This window comes from Lactuca sativa, chromosome 7 (assembly GCF_002870075.4).
Source record: "Lactuca sativa cultivar Salinas chromosome 7, Lsat_Salinas_v11, whole genome shotgun sequence".
In the NCBI taxonomy this organism is placed as follows: domain Eukaryota; kingdom Viridiplantae; phylum Streptophyta; class Magnoliopsida; order Asterales; family Asteraceae; genus Lactuca; species Lactuca sativa.
Window position 1 is genome coordinate 11,642,427 of NC_056629.2, and position 23,662 is coordinate 11,666,088.

Genomic DNA, 23,662 nt, shown 5'->3' on the forward strand with positions numbered 1-23,662 from the left:
TTGTTAATCAACGTTATTAAAATATTCTAGTTTTTACCCATAATAATAATACTAATGTATTTACTTCTTTTTACTCACAATGACATATATTTATAATTTGATTAATTTCTCATAAAGCAACACGTTTCATTTATTACTAATAATAAAAATGTACTTACTAATCATTACCACAGTAGCCACACAATTACACGTTTTATCAATACTAACAATAATTATAAAATAAAGAACATTGTTCATACTCATAACAATGTAACTATGTTGCTATTATAGGTAGAAAATATAAATTCATTATTATGGGTAAAAAGTATTAATACATTGCTATTATGGGTAAAAATATTGATATATTGCTAGTATTGATATATAGTAAGAGCAAAGCATACTGTTATTTTTTTGCAATTTTCCAAATGAAAAAACAACTGTATTTATATAGTTATATGTATATTACACAAAGCTACTTTAAGCCCCGGTTTATTGGCGCTTACTTTATAACTAAATAAACAAAACGTTACATACAATTCAAGATTCAAACTTGAAGTCTCTAATTTCTTGTATGTAAAAGTTAACATATATCATATGGCTCTTCAGACAAATGTATTTTGTACGTACGTGCTCCCCACTTTGGTCAATAACCAAACACTTTAAACTCTAAAAGATCAAGATTCTCCTTTTGGTTTTGCTTTTATGTTTCGATCGACGTCCATCCATTTACACTGTTACGGAGTATTATTTATTTTAGTTTTTTTCCTTCTGTTGATGCTTTTTTGCTTTTATCTTGTTCCGATTTTACTTTACTTGCAATTCACATTTTTTGGGTTTCCAACATTTATTATCCTTGCAAAAAATATGTCACATATATCCTATAACAAGCTCAAGCGTAAGTGCGGTTCGATCACTAGGCTCTACCACAGTGGAGCCCAATTTTAGTCAAAAGCATTCAACCAAACAACTCAAGACATTCCCCAACCTCTAAAAGAAAGAATCTAACCTTTGGAAAAATTACTGAAGTAGATTATATGATTAGAAAGGCTAAAAGTATCATGGTGGGATCCTTACTAATTAATATGATGCAAGATTACAAAATGATGTCAAGCTGTCGACTAAATACCCTAAAATATAGCTTAAAATAAAGAGTTTTCATCATATATGAGTTACTTAAGTCGTTTCATCACACACACACACACACATATATATATATATATATATATATATATATATATATATATATATATATATATATATATATATATATATTCATATATGAGTTACTTAAGTCGTTTCATCACACACACACACACACACACACACACATATATATATATATATATATATATATATATATATATATATATATATATATATATATAAAAGATCGGGTGATGACTCATTTTAAAGTGAAGACTCGTAAGGACACCTTAAAAAAATACAAATCATAAAATCGAGCATAGATCTATATCTGAGTGAAAAAAAAGGATCATTAAAATTGAATCATGGATCATAATGATGCAAAATAAAAAATTAAAATTGAATCATGGATCAATTTTAATGACATATATTTTTTTCCAACTTTTTTTCTCCGGGACATAGATCGATTTGGTTGAGTCTAGAAGAGGACTCAACAAAATAGATGTGAATCTAGACCTAGAAAGCATGGAACTCGGCGAGTTCAAGGTAAGTCCCAACTACATGAAGGCGTACTCGATGAGTTCATGAGGAACTCGGCGATTCCAGGGCTAAAGGGGCCTTCTTGCATGAGGAAGGACTCGACGAGTTCAAGGATGAACTCGTTGAGTCAGTTGATGAAGGTCCCGAACATGGCCGGTGCAAACGTATATGGGGCCTGGGGCGAAAAGAAAAAAATAGCCCCTTAAAGAAAATATCATAAAGATTAAAAAAAATATCATTTATTCTTTACTATAAACGCGTTCAATTAGCAATAACAACCAAACAAAATTGTTTATCTTTTAAGCTGATTTGAGTATGAACTAACTTTAGGCCCTAAAAATCATTTAGATATTAATATATATATATATATATATATATATATATATATATATATATATATATATATATATATACACACACACACACACACACATACACATTACATAGCCTAGAATTTTGGGCCCCCTAGAGACGTGGGCCCCGGGCGGTCACTCGGGTTGCCCACTGTCTGGACCGGCCCTAGTCCCGACTTTGTATGAAGTAGAGCTCGACAAGTGCGTGCAAGACTCGGCGAGTAGGATCGAGGTCTTAGTGTTTTTTTAGGATTCGAGGACTCGGCGAGTCGAGTCAACCAGACGTTGACTTTGACCAAGGCATTGACCTTGACTTTGGCTTTGACTTGAATAACCCTTGTAAGGGTTAAGAGTATGTAATGGTAAATTAAGGAAGGTTGTTACGTGTAGGAATTGAAAGGAGTTGATCCCGAAAGCGAGGACAGTTCGGTCACTTCACGACATTGAGGTAAGTTACCTTCCAGTAGAAGTGGGTCTAAGGCACCAATGTCGGCCCACTAGTAGAGTTAGTTGGTAGATGATTGTCTTTGTGATAACCATCTAGGGTTGCTACTACCCGATATGCTTATATGTCAGTATGATATGATGTTATGTGATAGGAGGTAGTAGGGGGAATAGTCCCCGAGCACGGTCATAAGGACCGGAAGGTAGGTCGGGCACCCTAGAATTTTCGGGCAGGGTAGGTCAAGCACCCCATAATTTCTTGACGTGGGTAGGTCGGGCACCCCAGAATTGTTTGGCAGTGTAGTTGGGCACCCCAGAATTGCTCGGCAGTATGTTTGTTGTACGGTATGTGGTATGATGGGGTAACTCACTAAGCTTTGTGCTTACGATTTATAGTTTTGGTTTTAGGTACATCTTTGTCGAAAGGGAAGGAGCTGACATGGTAGCAGCGCATCGCACACACATGATTTAAACATTTTTGAGATCCATGGGATTGTACTTTGATAATATTACTATTGATGTTATGATTTTGAGACATTGATTATGGTTTTATGGTTTAATATGATATTAATGATGCTTTTCAGTAAACGGTTTTATAAGTAACATAATTAAAAACAAAATTTTTGGTATTGAAAATTTGGGATGTTACACGTATAACGGGTTTTCCCCTAACTCATATAACGGGCCCCATACAATGAGTATAACGAGCCCCGCCCTAACTCGCATAACGGCCCCCACCCACATACAATTCATATAAACATAACAGATAGTACCATACATAATAATCATTGGGCCCTGCTCAGTAAGCATACAAGCACATACATATACAAGTGTCACACAGACAATGAGTATTCTAACATAACAGATCATGGGTCGGCATTGGTGCCTTCGACCTGCTAAACACAATGAGGAAACTCACCCTACACTACTGAATCACACTGATAAATCCTTGGCTGCTGGTCCAAAAAATCCCCGAGCTATCAATATCAAGCAACATCCAATTAATAATTTGATTCCAATCCATAACTATCAGTCCATAATTAGGGTAAAAAGACCATTTCACCCCTTACCTAGTTTGGTCTAAGACTAAGGCCCAAACTCACAATCCAAAAGGCCCAAAACCTAATTAGCCACCCAAGGCCCAAATCATGGCCTGATTTTCCAAATTGGGCTCAACCCCTTCCATGGGCCTTAATCCAAGGTCCAACATATTCCCAACCCAAAAACAGAAGAATTTAGATGGCCCAAGAAGCCCTAAACATCTAAGCCCAAGAGAATAGCCCAACCCGAAGATCCAATTTGCAAAGCCCAATTGGCTGAGTACGCGGGGCGCACTCATTTTGTACGCTAATCGTACACGCTTTAGGGCTTGTATGTGGTGCGTAAGAGCTTGTATGCCCAACGTACTCACCCATTCGGCCAAAACTCATTTCCAACTCTTAATCCATAAAGACTTTACTCCAAAACCTAGATCTAACTTCCTTGAGCTGATTTATCACGTAAAGTTGCTAACTTTACATGTATGCATTGCTTAATGAAGCTCTTAAAGCTAAGAAGGACTTATTAGGTGACTTAATTCATGCATGTGACCATAAACCCCATAAAGCTAGCACATTTTTTTCTTAAGAATCGCATAACATGCTCAGAACTAAAAGGACAAGCCTTACAAACGTCTTAACTCATCAACCAACCCAAAAAGGGACCAAAAGCATCAAAATCATGACATAAAGAGATCTAAGCATTCAAAAGCCAAGGTATGAACTTGATACCTTAAAAGGCTTGCAAAATGAGTGATGATTCTGGATCTCTAAGGTTCCCACCAAGCTATGTACCTTCATTCACTCTTTTCAAAATGAGAAAAATAAGCACCAAGTTCTTCTCAAAAGCTCAAAAGCACAACAATGGAGGATAAAGGTCGAGTTTAGGGTTTTGGAGCAGTGGAGGCTGGTAAAGAGGCCAACCTAGGGACTTAAGGTCCTTATATAGGGTGCAACACCCCTAAATTAGGATTTCACTAACCTCCGAGTATGCTAAGTGTAACCCTCGTACGCCTAGCGTAGGAGGCCTCGCATCCGAGATCCAGCTCCACCATAGTATGCTAAGCATACTAAGTGGTACACCCCGTGTACTGGCTTCTCAGCTTGTACGCTAAGCGTACCAAGTGGTATGCCCCACATATTACTCCAGGGACCAAAATGAAATAATTCAATATAAAAGAGCTAAAAGGAACATACCCCAAATCCAAGTGTTACAAATAAGAAGAAAAATGCTCCATTAAATCTAAAGATTCCTTGTCCTTCTTAGAGAGAGCAGTAAACTGCCATACAAGAATTTGATTAAAATTCCTTTTTCAAAATAATAAGTTACAAATTACATATTTGTAGTAGTAAAAATAAAGAGATGAAGGGAAAAAAAGATTAACAGACCTCTGCATTAAGTGAGATAGGAAAATAGCAATTGAGCTTCTTTTGCAGAAAATAACTTTGTGCTTCCATGTTGTTTTGGCACCTAAATTAGAGTGAGTTTTTTTTATAAAAAAATCACAAAACTTAACTGAAATTATTGACTTAAACTAGCAAATCATGTATTCATTTTATTATAAGAAGTAACATACTGAAATAAAGTGATAAGATAAAGTCTATGACATCAATGGATGAAAAAAAATGGCATAAAAAATCTCATAAATTTATAAAATTGACATAACAAATCGCATTAGTTTATCAAAAAACTAGATGAAAAAAATTGTAAAAAAGAGCATACATCTACCAAAACTTTCAGATATGACATCAACGGATCATGTTGATCTAATATAAACAACTTGTTGCAATTGATTGCCTCAAATCAGTAATAAATTACATAAAATTTAAATATTCAGAACATAAAACCTCAAATATCATATCTATTTTTGTTATTTTGTTACCTCCAAAAAACTCAATCCATCCAACTGATGTTTTATGTGGTCTTTAGTCATTGTACTATTTTGGTTTCCGAATTTTATAGGGTTTAATTTGCTGCATTGAGGGAACTCCTGCAAGTAATCAAATGGTAAGAGGTGAGAAGATAACCTAGAAGCAGAATCTGCAATTGCAAAAACATGAGGATTTAGCACCCCAATTGCTGCTCCTTTGTAGGGTTGCATCATTTTATCATAATACAAGAGGAGCAATCTATTAAATGGGTTAAAAACAACAAGGATATTGCCAGTATATGTCTGTCATATGTCAGAATATGATATAATATTATGACAGAGCCGCCATAGTTCATGGTTTTCTCTCACCAGATTAAATAAAAATGAAGGATAAGTAAATGGAAGTTGGATATCTTTCTTAGATATATTTCATTATGCTGATATATGGTAGCTAAATTTTGCAAAACTCATGTTTGTATTCCTTCTCATTAACACCCACAACAAACATGGGAGCATCCTTGGTAGGAAAAGAAATGAAAACCTTGTTTTCTCCCCACTTATAGAATAAACAACAATACACAAAGTTAAATATAACAATATTAGTAAAAGAATATGAAGGGTAAAGATTTAATGAAACCTTCAAATGGGCAACAACCTTGTCGTTATTAGTGTCAATGTCCTGTCAAATGTATAGAGGTATTACACTAGTATGCAAAAAAAATTATCATAGGGTCTAGACTAAGGAGTGGGTACCTGATGATCCGAGATAATGTACTCCCATCTGCAAGAAATATATATATATATATATATATATATATATATATATATATATATATATATATATATATAAAATTCAGTTATTTACATAGAAAAGCATATAAGAATTATAGGCATTCATACTCTTTTAATATTTTCAAATGATTTTCAATCATGATATGGAGACTTACATCATTCCAAGAACTGTGGTGACGCCAAACCCATAATCCAATCTTCCGATGCAAGATTAAAAAAATGATTCTAATTTAGTCACAAAATCATTCCAACTAAAATACTAAATGTTGTTACAGACAACATCAACAAATCGTACGTTAGACAACAAATAAGTCAACAAAATTTAAGAAATCAGTAAAGATGCTCTGATGATTGAGCGGTACCATGTAGACACAAGTTTCTTCATGTGACAACCCGATATTTCAAGTCAATGTAATGACCTAAGTCAAGTATTGTAATATATTTTGAATTAATAAACAAATAAAAATAGTGTCAGAAATGAAATGTTCAAAAGTCTCAATTGGGATACATAAAATGATAGTTATCGTGTCAAGGTTTTCAAAAATATAAATAACACTCAAATCCGAGTTATAGCAAAGAAGTTATGACCAATCAAAGATCCGTGTCAAAACCGAGAAAACACTGTTAAACATAAAATGCAAAAATTCCAATAAAATACTTTTTAGCCTTAGGTATCTAAATGAAAGTTGTAGATATCATTACACCGTAAACATACATAAAAAGAACGTCCAAAACTAACTTCGTATGAGGAAGTTATGAATTTTCGAAGTTTAGGATATAGCGGTAGACAACTAAAAACTCGAAATAAAAGATCGAATGATTTTTAGCCGACACAACCTAAATGTGAATCGAAGATCTCAACAAAGGTAGTACAACGGTGAAAAGACAGACGGAAATGGACGTCGGATGAAGAAGTTATGGATTTTTTAACGGATTTTTCCAATCCAGACCTATTAAAAATATAATATTAAAAATAAATTCAAAATTAGCCGAAGAAGTCCAAACGAGAGTTGTAGAGTATATTCTCACCTTCGCGTGCAAATAAAGAACGTCGAAAACGGAGCTTGTACGTGAAAGTTACGGAATTTCAAAGATTGGGGCTCAAACTTCGAGGTTGGTCTGAAGGGAATGCCCTGCGTTCCGAGGGAACGCCTCGTGTTCGAAATACAAGGCCTAAGATTGGCCACGTCTCCCCTCTAGTGGTATAGTTGGTCACTTCCGAGGCTCGGTCCTCGATGATGCAAGACGTCTCACAGAACGCGCTGCGTACGAAGGAACGCCCTGTGCTCCGGAATGCCCCACGTTCTCAGCAGGAACGCCCCGCGTATGAGGGTCAGTTCCACCCCTATATAAAGGTTGCGAGGCTTCCAAATTCTTTTGCCAGTTCACAACCTTTCTCCCATATGTTCTCACTCTCGAGCCTCTCGAAACTATCCCGACACCCCAATTACGTATCCAAGCTCCGACGAAGGTCCGAAGGTTGGAAACTCCTGAGAAATTTTCCGCTTTCCGGTCAAAGTGCTGCCCGAGGAAAGCAAGGTTTTCTTCAAATCATCAAACTTACCAGGTGAGTTCATACCCCTATATTTTCACATTTTTACTACATTTTAGGGGGAAAAAATACAAGTGAAACGCAAGAAAATTTTATGTTAAAATGCAAATCGTTACATACAGTTTCTAATGTTTTATCTACATTTTGTGTATAAATTTTAAATAAGTAAAACGTTATTACAAATGTTATCCTTTACATACAAAGTTGGTAATACACTAAGATTTATCATTCAAATGAAACACACTTTTGAAAAACTATAATAGGTATAGTTTACGAGATATTCATGACATTTTACACTCTATGAACACTATAGAAAGGAAATAATTACATTTACAAGGAAATTGGACTTTTCATACGTATATCTATTTGATACAAACTTTTGTGAGACATTTAAATTCACGTACTTTCAAGTATGCATTTCAAGTCCTGTGTTATAAACCATGCGTGATACTTGTGTATAGATCTATACGAGATTGACAATCACGCACCTAAACTGTTAGCTACAGTTGGACCGGCAGGTCTGGGTTGACAAACGTCATATCATTCCAACGGCTGAAGAACGTTGTGACAGGCAGTATGGGTCAATAGTACGGTTATAAAACTCACATGAAGTATTAAAACATTTGATTTACGGGGCTATCAAACGCCTTAGTGATTATATATACATATATAAATCTACTTACACTATTTTAGGTATGGAAAATACTTATTCATTCCGGTTTTTGGAACTTTTAAAAACTAGCATTCATTTATAGAAAATATTGGCTTTTCTAGAAACAAACTCAGTTACTTTATACAAAAAGACATATAATTCATATACAAAAATGCTTATGAACTCACCAACTTAATTGTTGACATTTTTTCAAAACTACTTGTATTTCTCAGGGATTCAGTAATACAAGTAAACCACAACTTTTGGGGAAGGAACGCTAAGGCATCGAATTTCAAACTTATTATATCATCATAATGTAATTTCTTTTGAAACATGTATTACAATCAACAATGTAACTTTTTAAATTATACTTATGATGGTTGTGTTTGCTTTCTTTACTATTTACTCAACTGTTATGATACTACATGAAGTCATCCGCCCTCGAACGATTTCGCCCATCTGGTTTGGGGGTGTGACACTTCACCAAAAAATTGAACATAGGATGTCAAAAAGTCAATGTTTTCAAAAAGTGAGCCTGGGTGTGAGCAAAGCTGGTGCCAGAGAAGTCGTTGGATTTGAGGGAAATGTAGATATGCCATAAAAATCTAATTATGGATTATCATAAACGAAAAACCAAAATTAACAATGAAGAACCAAAATCAGAAGCAAAAAATTAAAATTCGCAGTCAAAGTGCATCAGGAAAGCCATAAACAGCAAACTTCAAAAAAAAAGCAAAAGATTTACCTGTAGAAAATGGAAGAACACAGAAAAAAACTCAAAATAATAAGCGTCGAACCATCGCGCAGGGTGAGTAAGACCAATACTATATATTTCAGTGAAGTTGGAGGTCTTGATGAAATTGGGAGCAAACAGAGATAAGAAGAAGTGAAGAAGATCATAGGACAATCTCTTCAGTTAGGGTTAACATATGGAGACTTTTATAAATAAAAAACACCACCACCATGATAAACCCATCGTAATCGTTTTCATCATGATAAACCTTCAATAAAACCTGAAGTTGGACGAAATTGTCGATCTATTTAGCCTCGATCCTTTACTACATACTCTTCTGGGAGAAAGGTGCTTGCTTTTGATCAGAGTAGACAAAAGGATTGGGAGAAATGAATAAATTGGGGGTATTCTTTGAAAGGTTCTGGAAGTATTTGAATGGGTGGAGAACAATGGTGGTGACGAGGGGGAGAACATAACATGTAGCAAGGCAATTGTTACATATCTGGAGCAGAATTATTGGACAATGTAAGCGGTGGACAGTGGACACGTTTTTACACGGAGACCACCATTCATTGACCACATTGACCAAGGTTTAAACCCGATAAGCACCAAAAATAATATATATTAATATATGAATTGTCAAATAACTTACCTTAGGGACTAAAACTGTTAAAGTGGGCAAAGATTTGTGGCCAAACTCCTAAACACATCAAGTATAATATTTCTAAGCCTTTTATGCATTAATAGAACCCGAGAACCAAATAAGGAACATTACATAAAAATAATTGAAGGTCAAGATGTTTTGTGACATTTTTGTAAAAACTTAAAAAAAAAAAAAACACGATGACATCTGGCTTAAATGAATTCGGGGGTATTTTAGGGATAAGATTACTTATCTGGTCAAACCCTTTCTATATACTCTTTCCCCTTCATCTCGTCTCACTCTTGTGTGAGGAATCAAAGAATCAACAGGTCAACATTGTGTTACGGATCAACAGATCGATTACATTCCGATCATTCCATGTCGATCGTCTACACCCGCCGGCTTGATAATGGATTCCATTATTGTACTCCTCACCTTCCCCATGTCTTTTTACCTTGAGCAAGAACTCGATAAATGCCTCAATCTCTTCCGCCTCTGGAATTTCCCTAAGAAAAATGACTTCTTCAATGACAACTCCAGTTCCATCTGAGCCATTGTCGCAAATGTTAACGTCAGTGGCAACCGACAATTAATTGATTCGTTTTTGGCTCTGGAGATTTTATCATGTTACAGTGTTGTAGGGCTAGACAAGGAATTAGGTTCACTAATACACTTGATATATTGACTGACAACGCTGTTGATTTATTTACTGGATTGATGCTACGAGATGGTCCCCTCATGGACTTCGACTTGATTTCAAGGTCTGCCAATCCTCTCCTCTTCCGCTATCCCTCAAGTCAATTTTATATCCATCAATTTATGTTCAATTTTCATTATTTTCCAATATTCGTTTTCTCATTCCATAAGTTTTACTTCAATTGATCTGCTTAATCTCTTGTTTGTTGAATAAGATGTAGATATGATCCATATAGATACCGTCTGAATCTGAATTTAGATTTGTTGAGTGTTCATTGTTTAATATTTGTGTTTTGAGCGAGTTAATTCATTTATCTACTTTACCGATCATTGATGTGTTGGTTACAAATCATTTTACGCTATTAATTTCTCAAGTTGCATATACAATATGCAGTGTACTACTAACCAAAAACTTCTTTAAACTTAGAGTACATGTCATGTTGTTAGTGCATTTTCTTGGCTCAAGTGTTACTTCAGGTGATGCATCAAAAGGAATAAATGACCAAATTGTTGGCTTAGACCAAGGTATAATGTCATCAAATTATGAAAGTACAAATTACATCACTACATTCCCAACTGTGACTTTACCAGATCCATATATAACTCCAAGATAACCAACAATTATAGGTGCCCCTTCATTTGCAGCTTTTAGAGCAATCTTATCTGCTACAGACTTTGATTTCTCATATTCAGTACAGAAAAACTTGGTTGAATGCATCTATACAATTATTTATATTTACCCACAAGCAAAATCGTTACAAAAATCGAAATATGAAACAATTTAGGATCAAAACTGCATTTTTAGAACAAATTAAGTGACCCAAAAGATATTTTACTTATTAAATTCCATAAAAAATAATTATTGTTTGCATATATTCCGTAAGAAAGAAATTTTTTTTGTGTGCGTGACAATTATGATCAATTAGTTAAAATTGCTAAGGTATTGTTTCCCATTTGCTTAATTTTTTTTTTAATAAAAATTAAGTTTCCTTAAGAACCCATTTTTTTTTTTATAGATATGACAATCATGATCAGCTAGTCAAAATTGTAAATGTACTATTTCTCATTTCTTGTTTTTTTAATGTTGACTTTCTTCATACACTTATGCTCCCTAAAGGTTTCCTGATAGCATTACTAGTGAATACTTGGTCAAAATTCTTACCTGAATGGTTGTAACTATTTATTTTGTTTTAACTTTACACAAATTAATAAATATTTTTATAAAAATACACTTTAGTTATTTTAAATAAACAATCTTTTAAGACCCCGTAAACCCTTGTTTCAAAAGAAGTTATGTTAAATAGAGGTGATAAATAGGTTTATATATAAGTTTGTTTAAAATACGAATCACATGTGATTCATATGTAAATCACATGTGATTTACATATGAATTATGTGAATCACATGTGATTCATATATGAATCACATGTGATTCACATATGAATCAAATGTGATTCAGATATGAAGCACATGTGATTCACATCTAAATCACATGTAATTCATATGTGATTCACATGTAATTCACATATGAATCACATATAATTCACATGTAAATCATAAGTGAATCACATGTAAATAATAAGTGAATCACATCTGTAATACATCTATATGCATACATGCATTTTGTGTGAGTGTTCTTCGTTAATTATTTTTAATTATTTTTTTTGTGAATTTCCCATTTGAATCTTTAAAGATACAATCAGATGTGAATATTATATTATATAATCACATTTGAATCTTACATGATTTATACATATGTATTTTTGTGAGTGTTTTTACATTCACGATTACTTTTTTAGTTTTCTTGTAGATTTGGAAAAATTTGTGGAAAATATTGAAAAGGTAAAAAGTTATATATTGAAGAAAATAAGGAAATCTTGACATGAAAAGATGAAAATGCTTTACCATTTTATATCATTTCTTGTTTTTATATATTTTATTTTGTATCAAATAAAATACTTATACAATTGTGTTTATAGATTAGAAAATAAAAATGAGTTTTTTTGTTTTAAAGATTTACTTACGAATAGTATAATATAAGAAATATACATATATGTACTCGATAAAATTATTCATATATGCATCTAAAATGTTGTTTTTTTTAAATAAAAATTATAGTTACTTAATTATGTCAGTTTTTTTTTTAATTTACTGATTTTTAAAAATTTTCCGTTATTAAAAAATTGCAGTTTTTTTTTGTAAATTTTTTAAAATTTTTTTTTAAAAATTCATGTTTTCTAAAAAAGTATAAAAATTATGCATTATTTTTAAATTAAAAAATATTATTTTTATAAAAAAAATCCGAAAATTTGATTTATTATGTTAGTTTTTAGACATTTTTATTAATATTTCTAGTAACACAAAAAAATTAAATATTAAATGAGATTCGTAAGATGACGATTATTCCCTTAATTAATTAATTTTGATCTAATGAGTCATTTTTAGTTCTCGAGTTGTCAACCGATCTCTCTCTCTCTCTCTCTCTCTCTCTCTCTATATATATATATATATATATATATATATATATATATATATATATATATATATATATATATATATATATATAAGAAAATAAAAAAGGTTGAGAATGGGGGAATCATTCTTAGCCACTCATTTAATTAGCCTCTAAACATAAAGGACACGGTGGCAAACTTATAAATATGATATAATACCCTTCAATCACAAATACGAACAGTTGAAATTCATTCGTTTTTTGTTCTTTCAATCCAACCTTCAATTCTGTTTGAATATGATCATATCTTCAACATCTACGATTAATTATACTTCCAGCATCATTAGAACAACATCATCGATAATCAACAAAAAATTCAATTCGTATCATTCATTCAACATCGTTCATCAAATAAAACATCGAAAATAAGGTTAGAAAAAGATCAAATCATTTTTTGTTTGAAATTTTCATATATTTCTCTACCGATCTACTATTTTGTAAGATTTAAGTAGTCAAAGTATCATATTTATCATATTTTTAAAAAAGTTAATTTGTATGCGCTCCAACTGTTTGATGAAATGCATAAACTAAATTACCACGTTATATTCACATATGAATATGTTTGTCACCCAAATCAATATGTGATTATTAAAACACAAAACAAATATGCAAGTCTGTATATTATTTTTATGTGAATAACATATAAAAATTATATAGATTTCTAAAAACACATGTAATATTCATATATGAATATACTGTGCAATATTCACATATGAATATACCAACTATTATTCATAAGTGAATATACGATCTAATATTCACAAGTGAATATACTATGTACTATTCTCATGTGATATACCATGTAATACTATATAATATTCACATATGAAAATATCATATAATATTCATAAGTGAATATACCATCTAACATTTACAAATGAATATATTATGTAATATTCATAAGTGAATACATCGTCTAATATTTAAATATGAATATAGCATATACTAAACATAGTATATTCATATTTATTCATAAGTGAATAACGATTATACTGTAGTAAAAACCAGATTCATTTTTATTCACCTATTAATAACAATAGCTGAAAATATAAAAAAAAAATACATTTTTTATTTTATCTTAAAACTATATCAATATGGATGTCTATTTGTAGAGAATAAAAAATCATGAATTTTGGTATATTTAAAATCATTTTTCGATAAAAATAACTTCTTAAAAATTAAAAAAATTTGTATATATTAAGGTAATGCTTAGCATAGTTTAAGGAAACATGTTTTGTTGGAAAACACATGTGCATTCCTTTGCTATTCCCGCCGGTACGTTGCAAAAATAAATAATTAACTGAAAATTATTTCCCCATTCTCAACCTTTTTTTTTTCAATTGAACCCTCCCTCTCTCTCTCTCTCTCTCTCTCTCTCTATATATATATATATATATATATATATATATATATATATATATATATATATATATATATATATATATATATATATACAGAGCCGGTACAGACGGTGGGCAACTCGGGCGACCGCCCAGGGCCCACGACTCCAGGGGGCCCAAAATTTATGGACTATGTAGTTTATATATATATATATATATATATATATATATATATATATATATATATATATATATATATATATATATACCGAAATGATTTTTAGGACCTAAAGTTGGTTGAAACTCAATTTAGCTTAAAATATAAACAATTTAGTTTGCTTTTTATTTCTAATTGAGAACGTCTATATTGAAGAGTAATGATAATTTTTTGAATCTTTATTATATTTGTATTTGAGAGACCATTTTTTTCTTTTCGCCCCGGGCCCCATATATGTTTGGACCGGCCCTATATATATATATATATATATATATATATATATATATATATATATATATATATATATATATATATATATATATATATATATATATATATATAATGGATTCATCTGATATCATATTCGAGTGTTGATCGCATGTTGGGCTAAAGACTATTGAATGTCTAAAGTAAACGCCTTAGTTGTCGAAAAGCCCATCTTTTTTGCTCTTTCAAAAACAGCTACGTATAAGGCAAAGAAAAAAGGTAGAAGCAAAACTAAATATGACAGTTTCATAATTGGTCCCTTACTAAAATACAGTATTTTGAGGATTTTTATAAAAAAACATTACGGCTACTGGTCTTTATGGTTTTGAAAACTATGTAAATTACTACATGAATTGTCCTTCTGGGTAACTTTAATTTTGGAGTAGTTATATTTTTTAATCACCAAAATATCATTGGATCAAATCTGAAAATTATATACACCACAATGATTAATTCTAAAAATTTGAATATATATATATATATATATATATATATATATATATATATATATATATTATTTTGTTTGTTTTTTTTAATTTATTTTTCAACAATTTGATAATTTATTTTTGATCTTTTTTAAATAATTTTAGCCATTTATGGTTTTTCTAATATTTTTATTTATTTTAATTCAAATAAATGAACTTAAATTCGATAAACCATGTCAGAACCAATTTTTCTGTAATTTTTTTTATTTGTGAATTAAACAGGTAATATATATATATATATATATATATATATATATATATATATATATATATATATATATATATATATATATATATATATATATATATATATATATATATATATATATTGTCGTAAAGTTTTATTTTTTTTCTTGAACGTTCCACCAAATAACTGTATTTATTATTTTTATTTATTTAAAATAATAATTAGCTTAATGTTTGTATTAAATTATGTGTTTTAAAATTTTCTATAGCAATATTCTATAATACATATTCATATATTTTATATTTTATATTTTATATTTTATTAGCTTAAAGTTTGTATTAATTTTTTTTTCGTATTATTATTTAATTTTTCCGTCTTATTTTTATATGTGATCAACATTTCAGATTGAAGATAATATTTTTCAATTTGGTAGTAGACTAAAATAAAGAATAAAAGAAATAATAAGAGTTAGACTCTATGATTAGTTTAATTATATTTTTCAAAAATTCAAATTTTGTTTCGGACCAAATTGGACTGAGAATCGAAGAATTGGGAATTGATGTTGTAGGAGATGAAAAAAAGGTCAAATAATGATAGTGTAACTGCAAACTTAAAATTGCTAACGATAATAAATTTGAAAATTTTTAAACACATAATTCAATACAAAGTTTGACGTAATTATTATTTCAAATAAATAAAAATAACAAGTTCTATTATTTGGTGGAGCATCTAAGGAAAAAAAAACATGAACCATAACAATATAAAATTTTAAAAAACTTTAATGGTTCAATTCACAAACAAGAAAAATTAAAGAAAAAACGTTTCCGGTATGGTTTATCGAATTTAAATTCATTTACTTAAATATAAATAGCTTAAAACATTAGAAAAAACATAAATAATTAAAATTATAAAAAATAGAAAACAAAAGGTCCTAAAAGTGAAAATTTCAAAAATTGTGTATATCTCAAGGATATGCTAGAAAGACCAAATCTAAAAATATATCCTTGTGGTTATGAGATTATAATTAAAAATATGTGTTTGTGTGTAGTTTGAGATGAATAAAGTATATCCTTGTGGTTATCAGATTATAATAAAAAATATAATCCTCTTTGTAAATATTAATGTAAAACAAATTTGTAGTTGAATCAAATACGAACACATGGATACTAAGATCATCAAAAACCGAGTTCATATGAAGAAATTATGGTCGTTTGAAGTTGGGATAGAATTACTATGCGGATGCGGCGCGTCTAGATGAAATACGCGACGCGTCATCACATCAAAATTTAGAAAAAAATACATGTTTTGAGAGATAAAATCAATCTTTTACTCTCATTTTTCATACATACACTCCAAAAGGCAGATATGAGGGTTTTTAGTGATTTTGGGGGCTAGAACACTTGGAGAACAAGGTCTTGAGCTAGAAACATCAAGAGAATCAAGAATCAAACTCTACCGGAGGGTAAACTCTTTATCCTCATGTCTAATTGATGTTTTGTGGTCGAATTGGAAGAGGGTTTACAAACCCTAGAATTGTATTATGTTTGATTAAGTAGTAATTTTGAAGGTTTGACGGTAACATGATTAGTGTATGATTTTATTCTTAAACCTTGAAATTGAGCATGAAATCAAGTTTGTGTGAAATAGAGAAGGTGATAAATAGTAATCTGAATTTTGGTGAATTTTGATATAAAAGAAAGTGAAGTGATATTTTGATGAATTAAGTGATGTAGATAACATATTGGTGGAGTATAATTAATTTTGACTTAAAGGATTAAGATGTGTAATTATGTCATGCTATAAGGACTTGTACCTTAAGCTATAGGTTTGAATTGATAATATGGTTACTAAATGATGCTTGGTTTATGTATGAAGTGATTAATACATGTGGAAATTAACATGATGAAATATGGTTGGTATGTAGAAAAAGGGAACAATAAGGCTTAATGAAAGCATTAAGTCAAATTAATGAATTATTGAATTATCTTTTGAGTTGTAATACTGAAATATGATGTGTTATTGTAACATTTTTGGGATACATAATCAAATACAAGATAAAAAATATTGGAATTTCTAGTGATCACATAATCATTTTAAGTGAGCAACTGTACTCTTTTCTAGATACATGGTTGTTATATTATATGAAATCTTTGTAATTAAGAAATTTTGTTATGTATCTAGTGTAATGTATTAGTTTGTATGTGAAACCTTGTAACGAAGGATATAACACAGACACACACACAAACACACACACACACACACACACACACATATATATATATATATATATATATATATATATATATATATATATATATATATATATATAACACCGTAAATTTTCAAAAAAAAAATTCATTTTCAAAACCACAAAATTCTCAATATGACATTCCAAAAACCACAATTGTCAAATTATCAAAATCACAAATTCATAAAGTGTTTGATAAAATCCAGGATCCTCAAAAACATAAACTCCATCCCGTGTGTACAATCAAGTCAGCGCCTTCCCGTGATCTTGAGAAGTACCTGAAACACATAACACATAACACGGTAAGCACGAAGCTTAGTGAGTTCCCCAAAATACCATACATAACTCATTAGTCTCTCATGGCTATATCTCAACTAAGACCCTCCGGTCGATGTGTCTCAGTGGAATCCTCCAGTCCCATAACTCGGGTGGACCCTCCGGTCATAAATCAGTAAAAGCTCAGCATAATACACAACATAAATCACAAAAACATAATACAGGATATCACAATACTCAATATAAGCACACAAGACCCTCCGGTCACACAAAATTACCACTCAAGGTAAATATAGTGAGAAGACTCACCTAGTAAGTAAGCAAATAGACCTTGTACACGAATCACCGATCTAGCCTCCGCCTAACACATACGATAATTATCTCTAATTAACACTTAAATTACAACTCCAAATAAACCAAGTTATTTTCTCTATCTAATCTCTTGGAATGGGTAAAAGACTATTCTACCCTTCCATGGTCTCCTGAATCTTTGTCTTGACCAAACCCTAAAGCCAACAAAAGTCAACACTCGAGTCAACAGTCCATGTTGACCCGACTCATCGAGTGCAACTATGTGACTCGTCGATTCCCCTCGTTCCTTCAGAAATGTCGCGAAAACCCAACTTAACTCGTCGAGTTGTCTCATCAACTCGCCAAGTTACTCATGTCCAGACTTGTCGGGGAAAACCCTAGTTGACTCGCCGAGTCAGCTGATCGACTCGTCGAGTCCCTTCAAACCCTTTTCTCATTCAGACGTTTTAAGGCAAAGCTACAACCCCAACCTCTAGATCTAGCCTCTCAAGTCTGAGATACCACGTAAAGCTGCAAGCTTTACATCCATGCATGACACTAGGGATGAGTAGTTTTCCTAAATCCCGATCCCGTACCGGTACCGTACCGGAACCGGTACCGAACCGTACTGAAGTTAAAAATATAGGAGGGTTCTTGGTACTCAAAATACATGAAATTCGGGAATCGGTACCATCGATACTGGTACTAGTACTGAAAACCGGTACCATTCCCGGTACCGGTACCGGTGATGTTAATTCAGTTTAGTACTCGGGATTGATTTTTGACCAAATTCGGTTTTTGGGAAATCGGGAACGGTACGGGTCGGTACCGGTTCCGTCCCACGCTCATCCCTATATGGCACTTAGGGTTTGAAATGCCAAAACAACTTCCATTTAGGGTCTTAAACATAAAAGCTCTTCTATTAGCTGGATAAAGTTGGGACCTTTGGACTCTAGGGACCTCACAAGGTCCAGATCTGAAGTCTTAATCTCTTGGTAAGCTCAACACACTCAAAGCCTCAAGGAAAGATGGAATAAGCCCTAAAACTCCATAAAATGAGATCTAATCAAACTAATGATCAAGATGGAGACTTTTTACCTTCAACAGAAGCTACTAATATATTAATAGTTTTATTTAGTTAGTATTGATCAAAAATTAATTTGGAATTAATTAAGTGATCAAAAGATGACTAATTAAATATATGGGTTGATTATGTAAATCATCCATAACTTGTATAGTGGGCTAAAAGGCTCCATGGATTATCAAGTTGGGTTAAACCCGTAGGATGCTCCATGGGAGTTACAAACCCGTGGGTCATGGAAATGAAGAGTCATGTCACATTAGGGTTTACATGGTGTAACCCTAGACGTGACACACTATATAAGGAACATGATACTCACCAAAATCGGATACACACTAAGAACAAGAGAGGGCAAACCGATTTTTACAAGTGTTATACATACTCTAAAGTTATTCCGAAGCATTTGGTGTTGTATGAAGCATTTGAGGCATCACACTTGGGTGCTAGGCTCTCAAGATTTTCAAGGAATCAAATCAACTACAAGGTATGTAATTCTAGCCATATTTTAGATTAAAAGTTCCCCATGTATGCTAGATAAGATTATAAACCTTGGAAATCATATTTTGCATGTAATTTAGACCAATATAGATCCAAGGTATTCTAGGGTTGCATGTACACTTAGGGGTGTTAGAATGCTCAAAACCCATCAACTGCTTCTTCTCACGTGCTTAGTCTCATCTACATTGGCTATGGAACAAGAGGTTATCTCATCTGAATTTCAAGAACATATCAAAGATCTCATGGAATCAGCTTGTAAGACAAGTTCCTAAGATGCAATTTGACAAAGATAAGTTGTGCTCAACATGTGAAAAGGGAAAGAAAACCAAGTGTTCTTTCAAGCCAGAGTCACGCACTTCCATTATTAAACTTCTTCATCTTCTCCACATGGATCTTTTTGGACTAATCCCAATTAAGTCCAGAGTCAAGAAGAAGTATACCCTCGTTATTGCGGATGAATTTTCATGATTCACCTGGGCATTCTTTTTAAGAAAGAAAAGTTATGCCACTGATGAAATCATTTCTCTCATCAAGCAATGGGAAGTTCTCTATGATTACAAAGCAAGGTAATTACATAGTGAGTATGGAAAACTGCCATTGAGATCCTTAAGGGAAGGAAACCGAACATCTCTTATTGTCATGTGTTTGGGTGTGTTTATTACATTTTGAATCAAAGAGATCAGCGCTCGAAGTTTGAAGCTAAAGTTGATGAAGGAGTGTTTCTAGGTTATTACAATATATCCAAGGCTTTTAGGGTATTCAATCTCTCAAGGAAAATTGTTGAGGAAATAGGTCATGTCACTTTCGATGAAGACTTAATTATTCATGATTGGGTTAATCATCCCACATCAATTCTGAATGAACTTAATTACAGTCCTTCGGACCATGTCCCTGATTTCGTGCCAAATGACTCTGAGCCTATTGTTCCAAATGTTGATTAAATCATTAGCTCACCACCTATCTCTGAAGATCAGTCTGACCTCTCTGAAGAATCTGAGCCATCTAGTCATGAATACTCTACTTAAAGTAATGCAAATGAAATTTTGAATCCAAGAATTATTCAAGATCATCCTGAATCTCAAACATTAGAGATGTAAATTCTGGGATTCTCACTCATAGCAGAGTCAACAACAACTTTTGCATGTTTGTGAACTTTTCTCAATGATTGAACCAAAGAATTTAGTTGATGCCCTGAAAAAAGCAGACTGGATCAAGGCTATGTGTGACATCCCCATTTTCACGGCCAGAAAAGACCGATTTTGTTTATGCTTTATAAAAATCAGAGTACTTCATTTTATAAAAATGTTGCGGAATTTGTTCCCAGAAAAACATGGTAAATACGTTATTAAAACATTTTCGATGAAACGTATTTATTTCATTTTAAAACGTTTGGGATGTCATCGTTAATACAGAAACATAAGCATAAACAGAACTTACAATTATTTACACTAGTGATCTACATCTCTTTAAATCTCTCAGTGTATTGTGACTTCATATCAACACCTGTGATAAAAATAAACTGAGTGGGTCAGGTTGGGAAACCTGGTGAGCACATAGGGTTTTCAACCCACAATAATATAATTATTATTTTTAAACATCAAACAATCAACCCAATTACCCATTCCCGTTATCCTCACATTACGTCCCTAAAACATCTAACACAAGGGACCTAGTCAAAGGACTATCATTGGGGTGGAGTATATCTGGTGAGCACACAGTTCACACAGTTCGAATAAACACACAGTTCGAATAAACACACAGTTCGGTTAAACACAAAGTTCGAATAAACACCTACAGGTTGCGAGCCTGTTAGTGTTCCACTGGACTGTCTAGAATAGTCCGTGGTCGTCATCTATACTCCGCTAGATGACTAGATCATCAAGAACATCTATAACGAGGCATCTCATTATTTCATTTTATCACACAGCAACTAATACATCTACCCATGTTTTACCCAACACATTTTGTAGATATAAAATACATATACAGTTTAAATCATTGAAAACATGTATAAAACGTTCATCCAGCATAGATAGCAAGTATACAGATAATATACACACACAACACGTAATTTATATAAAATACTTCATATCTATGTGTAAGCTGAAAGTAACTATGCACTCACCTGAGAAGGTGGTGACTCGGTACTCGGACAGCGCTTCGTTTACTTTAAAATAATTTCCTTTGACGAAACCTAGTATTATCACCACTAGATTTTAGTCTAATATTACCGTGACTAATTATTAGTCTTATTATTATTATTATTATTATTATTATTATTATTATTATATAAGCGTTTAAACAATACTTTCCAACTACTATGTACAGACAGGGGCCAGACATAAAACACCGGAGGGCAGGACCATTTTGGCGTATAGCACTTCTGAAATCCAACAACCCTATGCGGCCCTTTAAACCAGATTCCCCGTACCGCGAGTAGTTAAAAGATATTATAACGACACTTATATAAGTCATAATAATAGCCCAAATATTTATTATAAATTTATAATAACAATACTAATTTTAAATATAAACTATATTTAAAATAGGGTAAACATAACTTACTTTCAAGGGGATTTTAGCTAGGAGTCGGGCTCTGCAGGGGCAGAACTTCGTCGCTAAATCTTTCTAAGAAAGATTCGTGCAGCGCTTCAGCGCTCACCTTACTATGCTAAAACTACAGAAAGAGAAGTCGAATCACGAGGGACCGAAATGCTCGGGGGATAAGGAGAGAAAGACTCTTGAATCAAGAGAATGGTGCAAGAAATATGAGAGCCCAAGGCTCTTATTTATACTAATTGAATTTTCAAAAACTACCCTCCATAATTACTTAATGACCTTTTAGTTATATAAACAACTAAACACCCCTCTATAATACTATTTTAAATGGATTTAATGATCTTTGTACTAAACTAATGTCGAAAGAACTCAACATTAGTTTTATAATAACCGCATCGTCGATACCTTTCTAATGATATATACATATGTATATATATGTGTACGTATACATGATTTATACTTTATTTTAATACGTAAATATACTACTATAATTTGTAACTCGCTCATACGAACTCCGTTTTTGACGTTATTTATATCCACGCGTAGGTGGAGACATACTCTACAACTTTCGTTTAGACTCCGTTGGTTAATTTTGACTTTATTTTTAAAGTTATATTTTTAACAGGCCAGGACAGGATTGGTCCGTTAAAATCCCATAACTTCTTTATTCGATGTCCATTTTCGTCTGTATTTTTATCGTTACGCTACTAATAACGAGATCTTCGATTCTTGTTTAGGTTGTGTCGGCTAAAAATCAATCGATCTAAAATTCGAATTTCGGGCTGTACACCGCTAATCCGAAACTTCGAAAAATCATAACTTCTTCATACGAAGTCAGATTTGGGCGTTCTTTTTATCGATGTTCTTAGTTTAACATATTCTACGACTTTTGTTTAGAGCGCTAAGGCTAAATCTCTATATATCATAAATTTACTATTTACGCTTCCCGGCGCCGTGCCAGTTCCGACGCGAAACTTCGACGGGTCATAACTTCTTCGTTATAACTCGGATTTCAGCGTTCTTTATATGTACGGAAACCTTGTGACATATTCTACAAATTGTTTAAGATTATTTATTCTAAATAATCTTTTTGTCAAAAAGTCGTTTTCGACCCCTATTGCCTCTAAATTGACTAGCCCGGATCTGCGGGCGTTACAATTATCTCCCCCTTAGGATGATTACGTCCCGGAATCATCAACGAAACAGGGCTCGTATAATGACTCCATACGTCATCTTTTCATCCTAGTTAATAATTATAACTTCTAT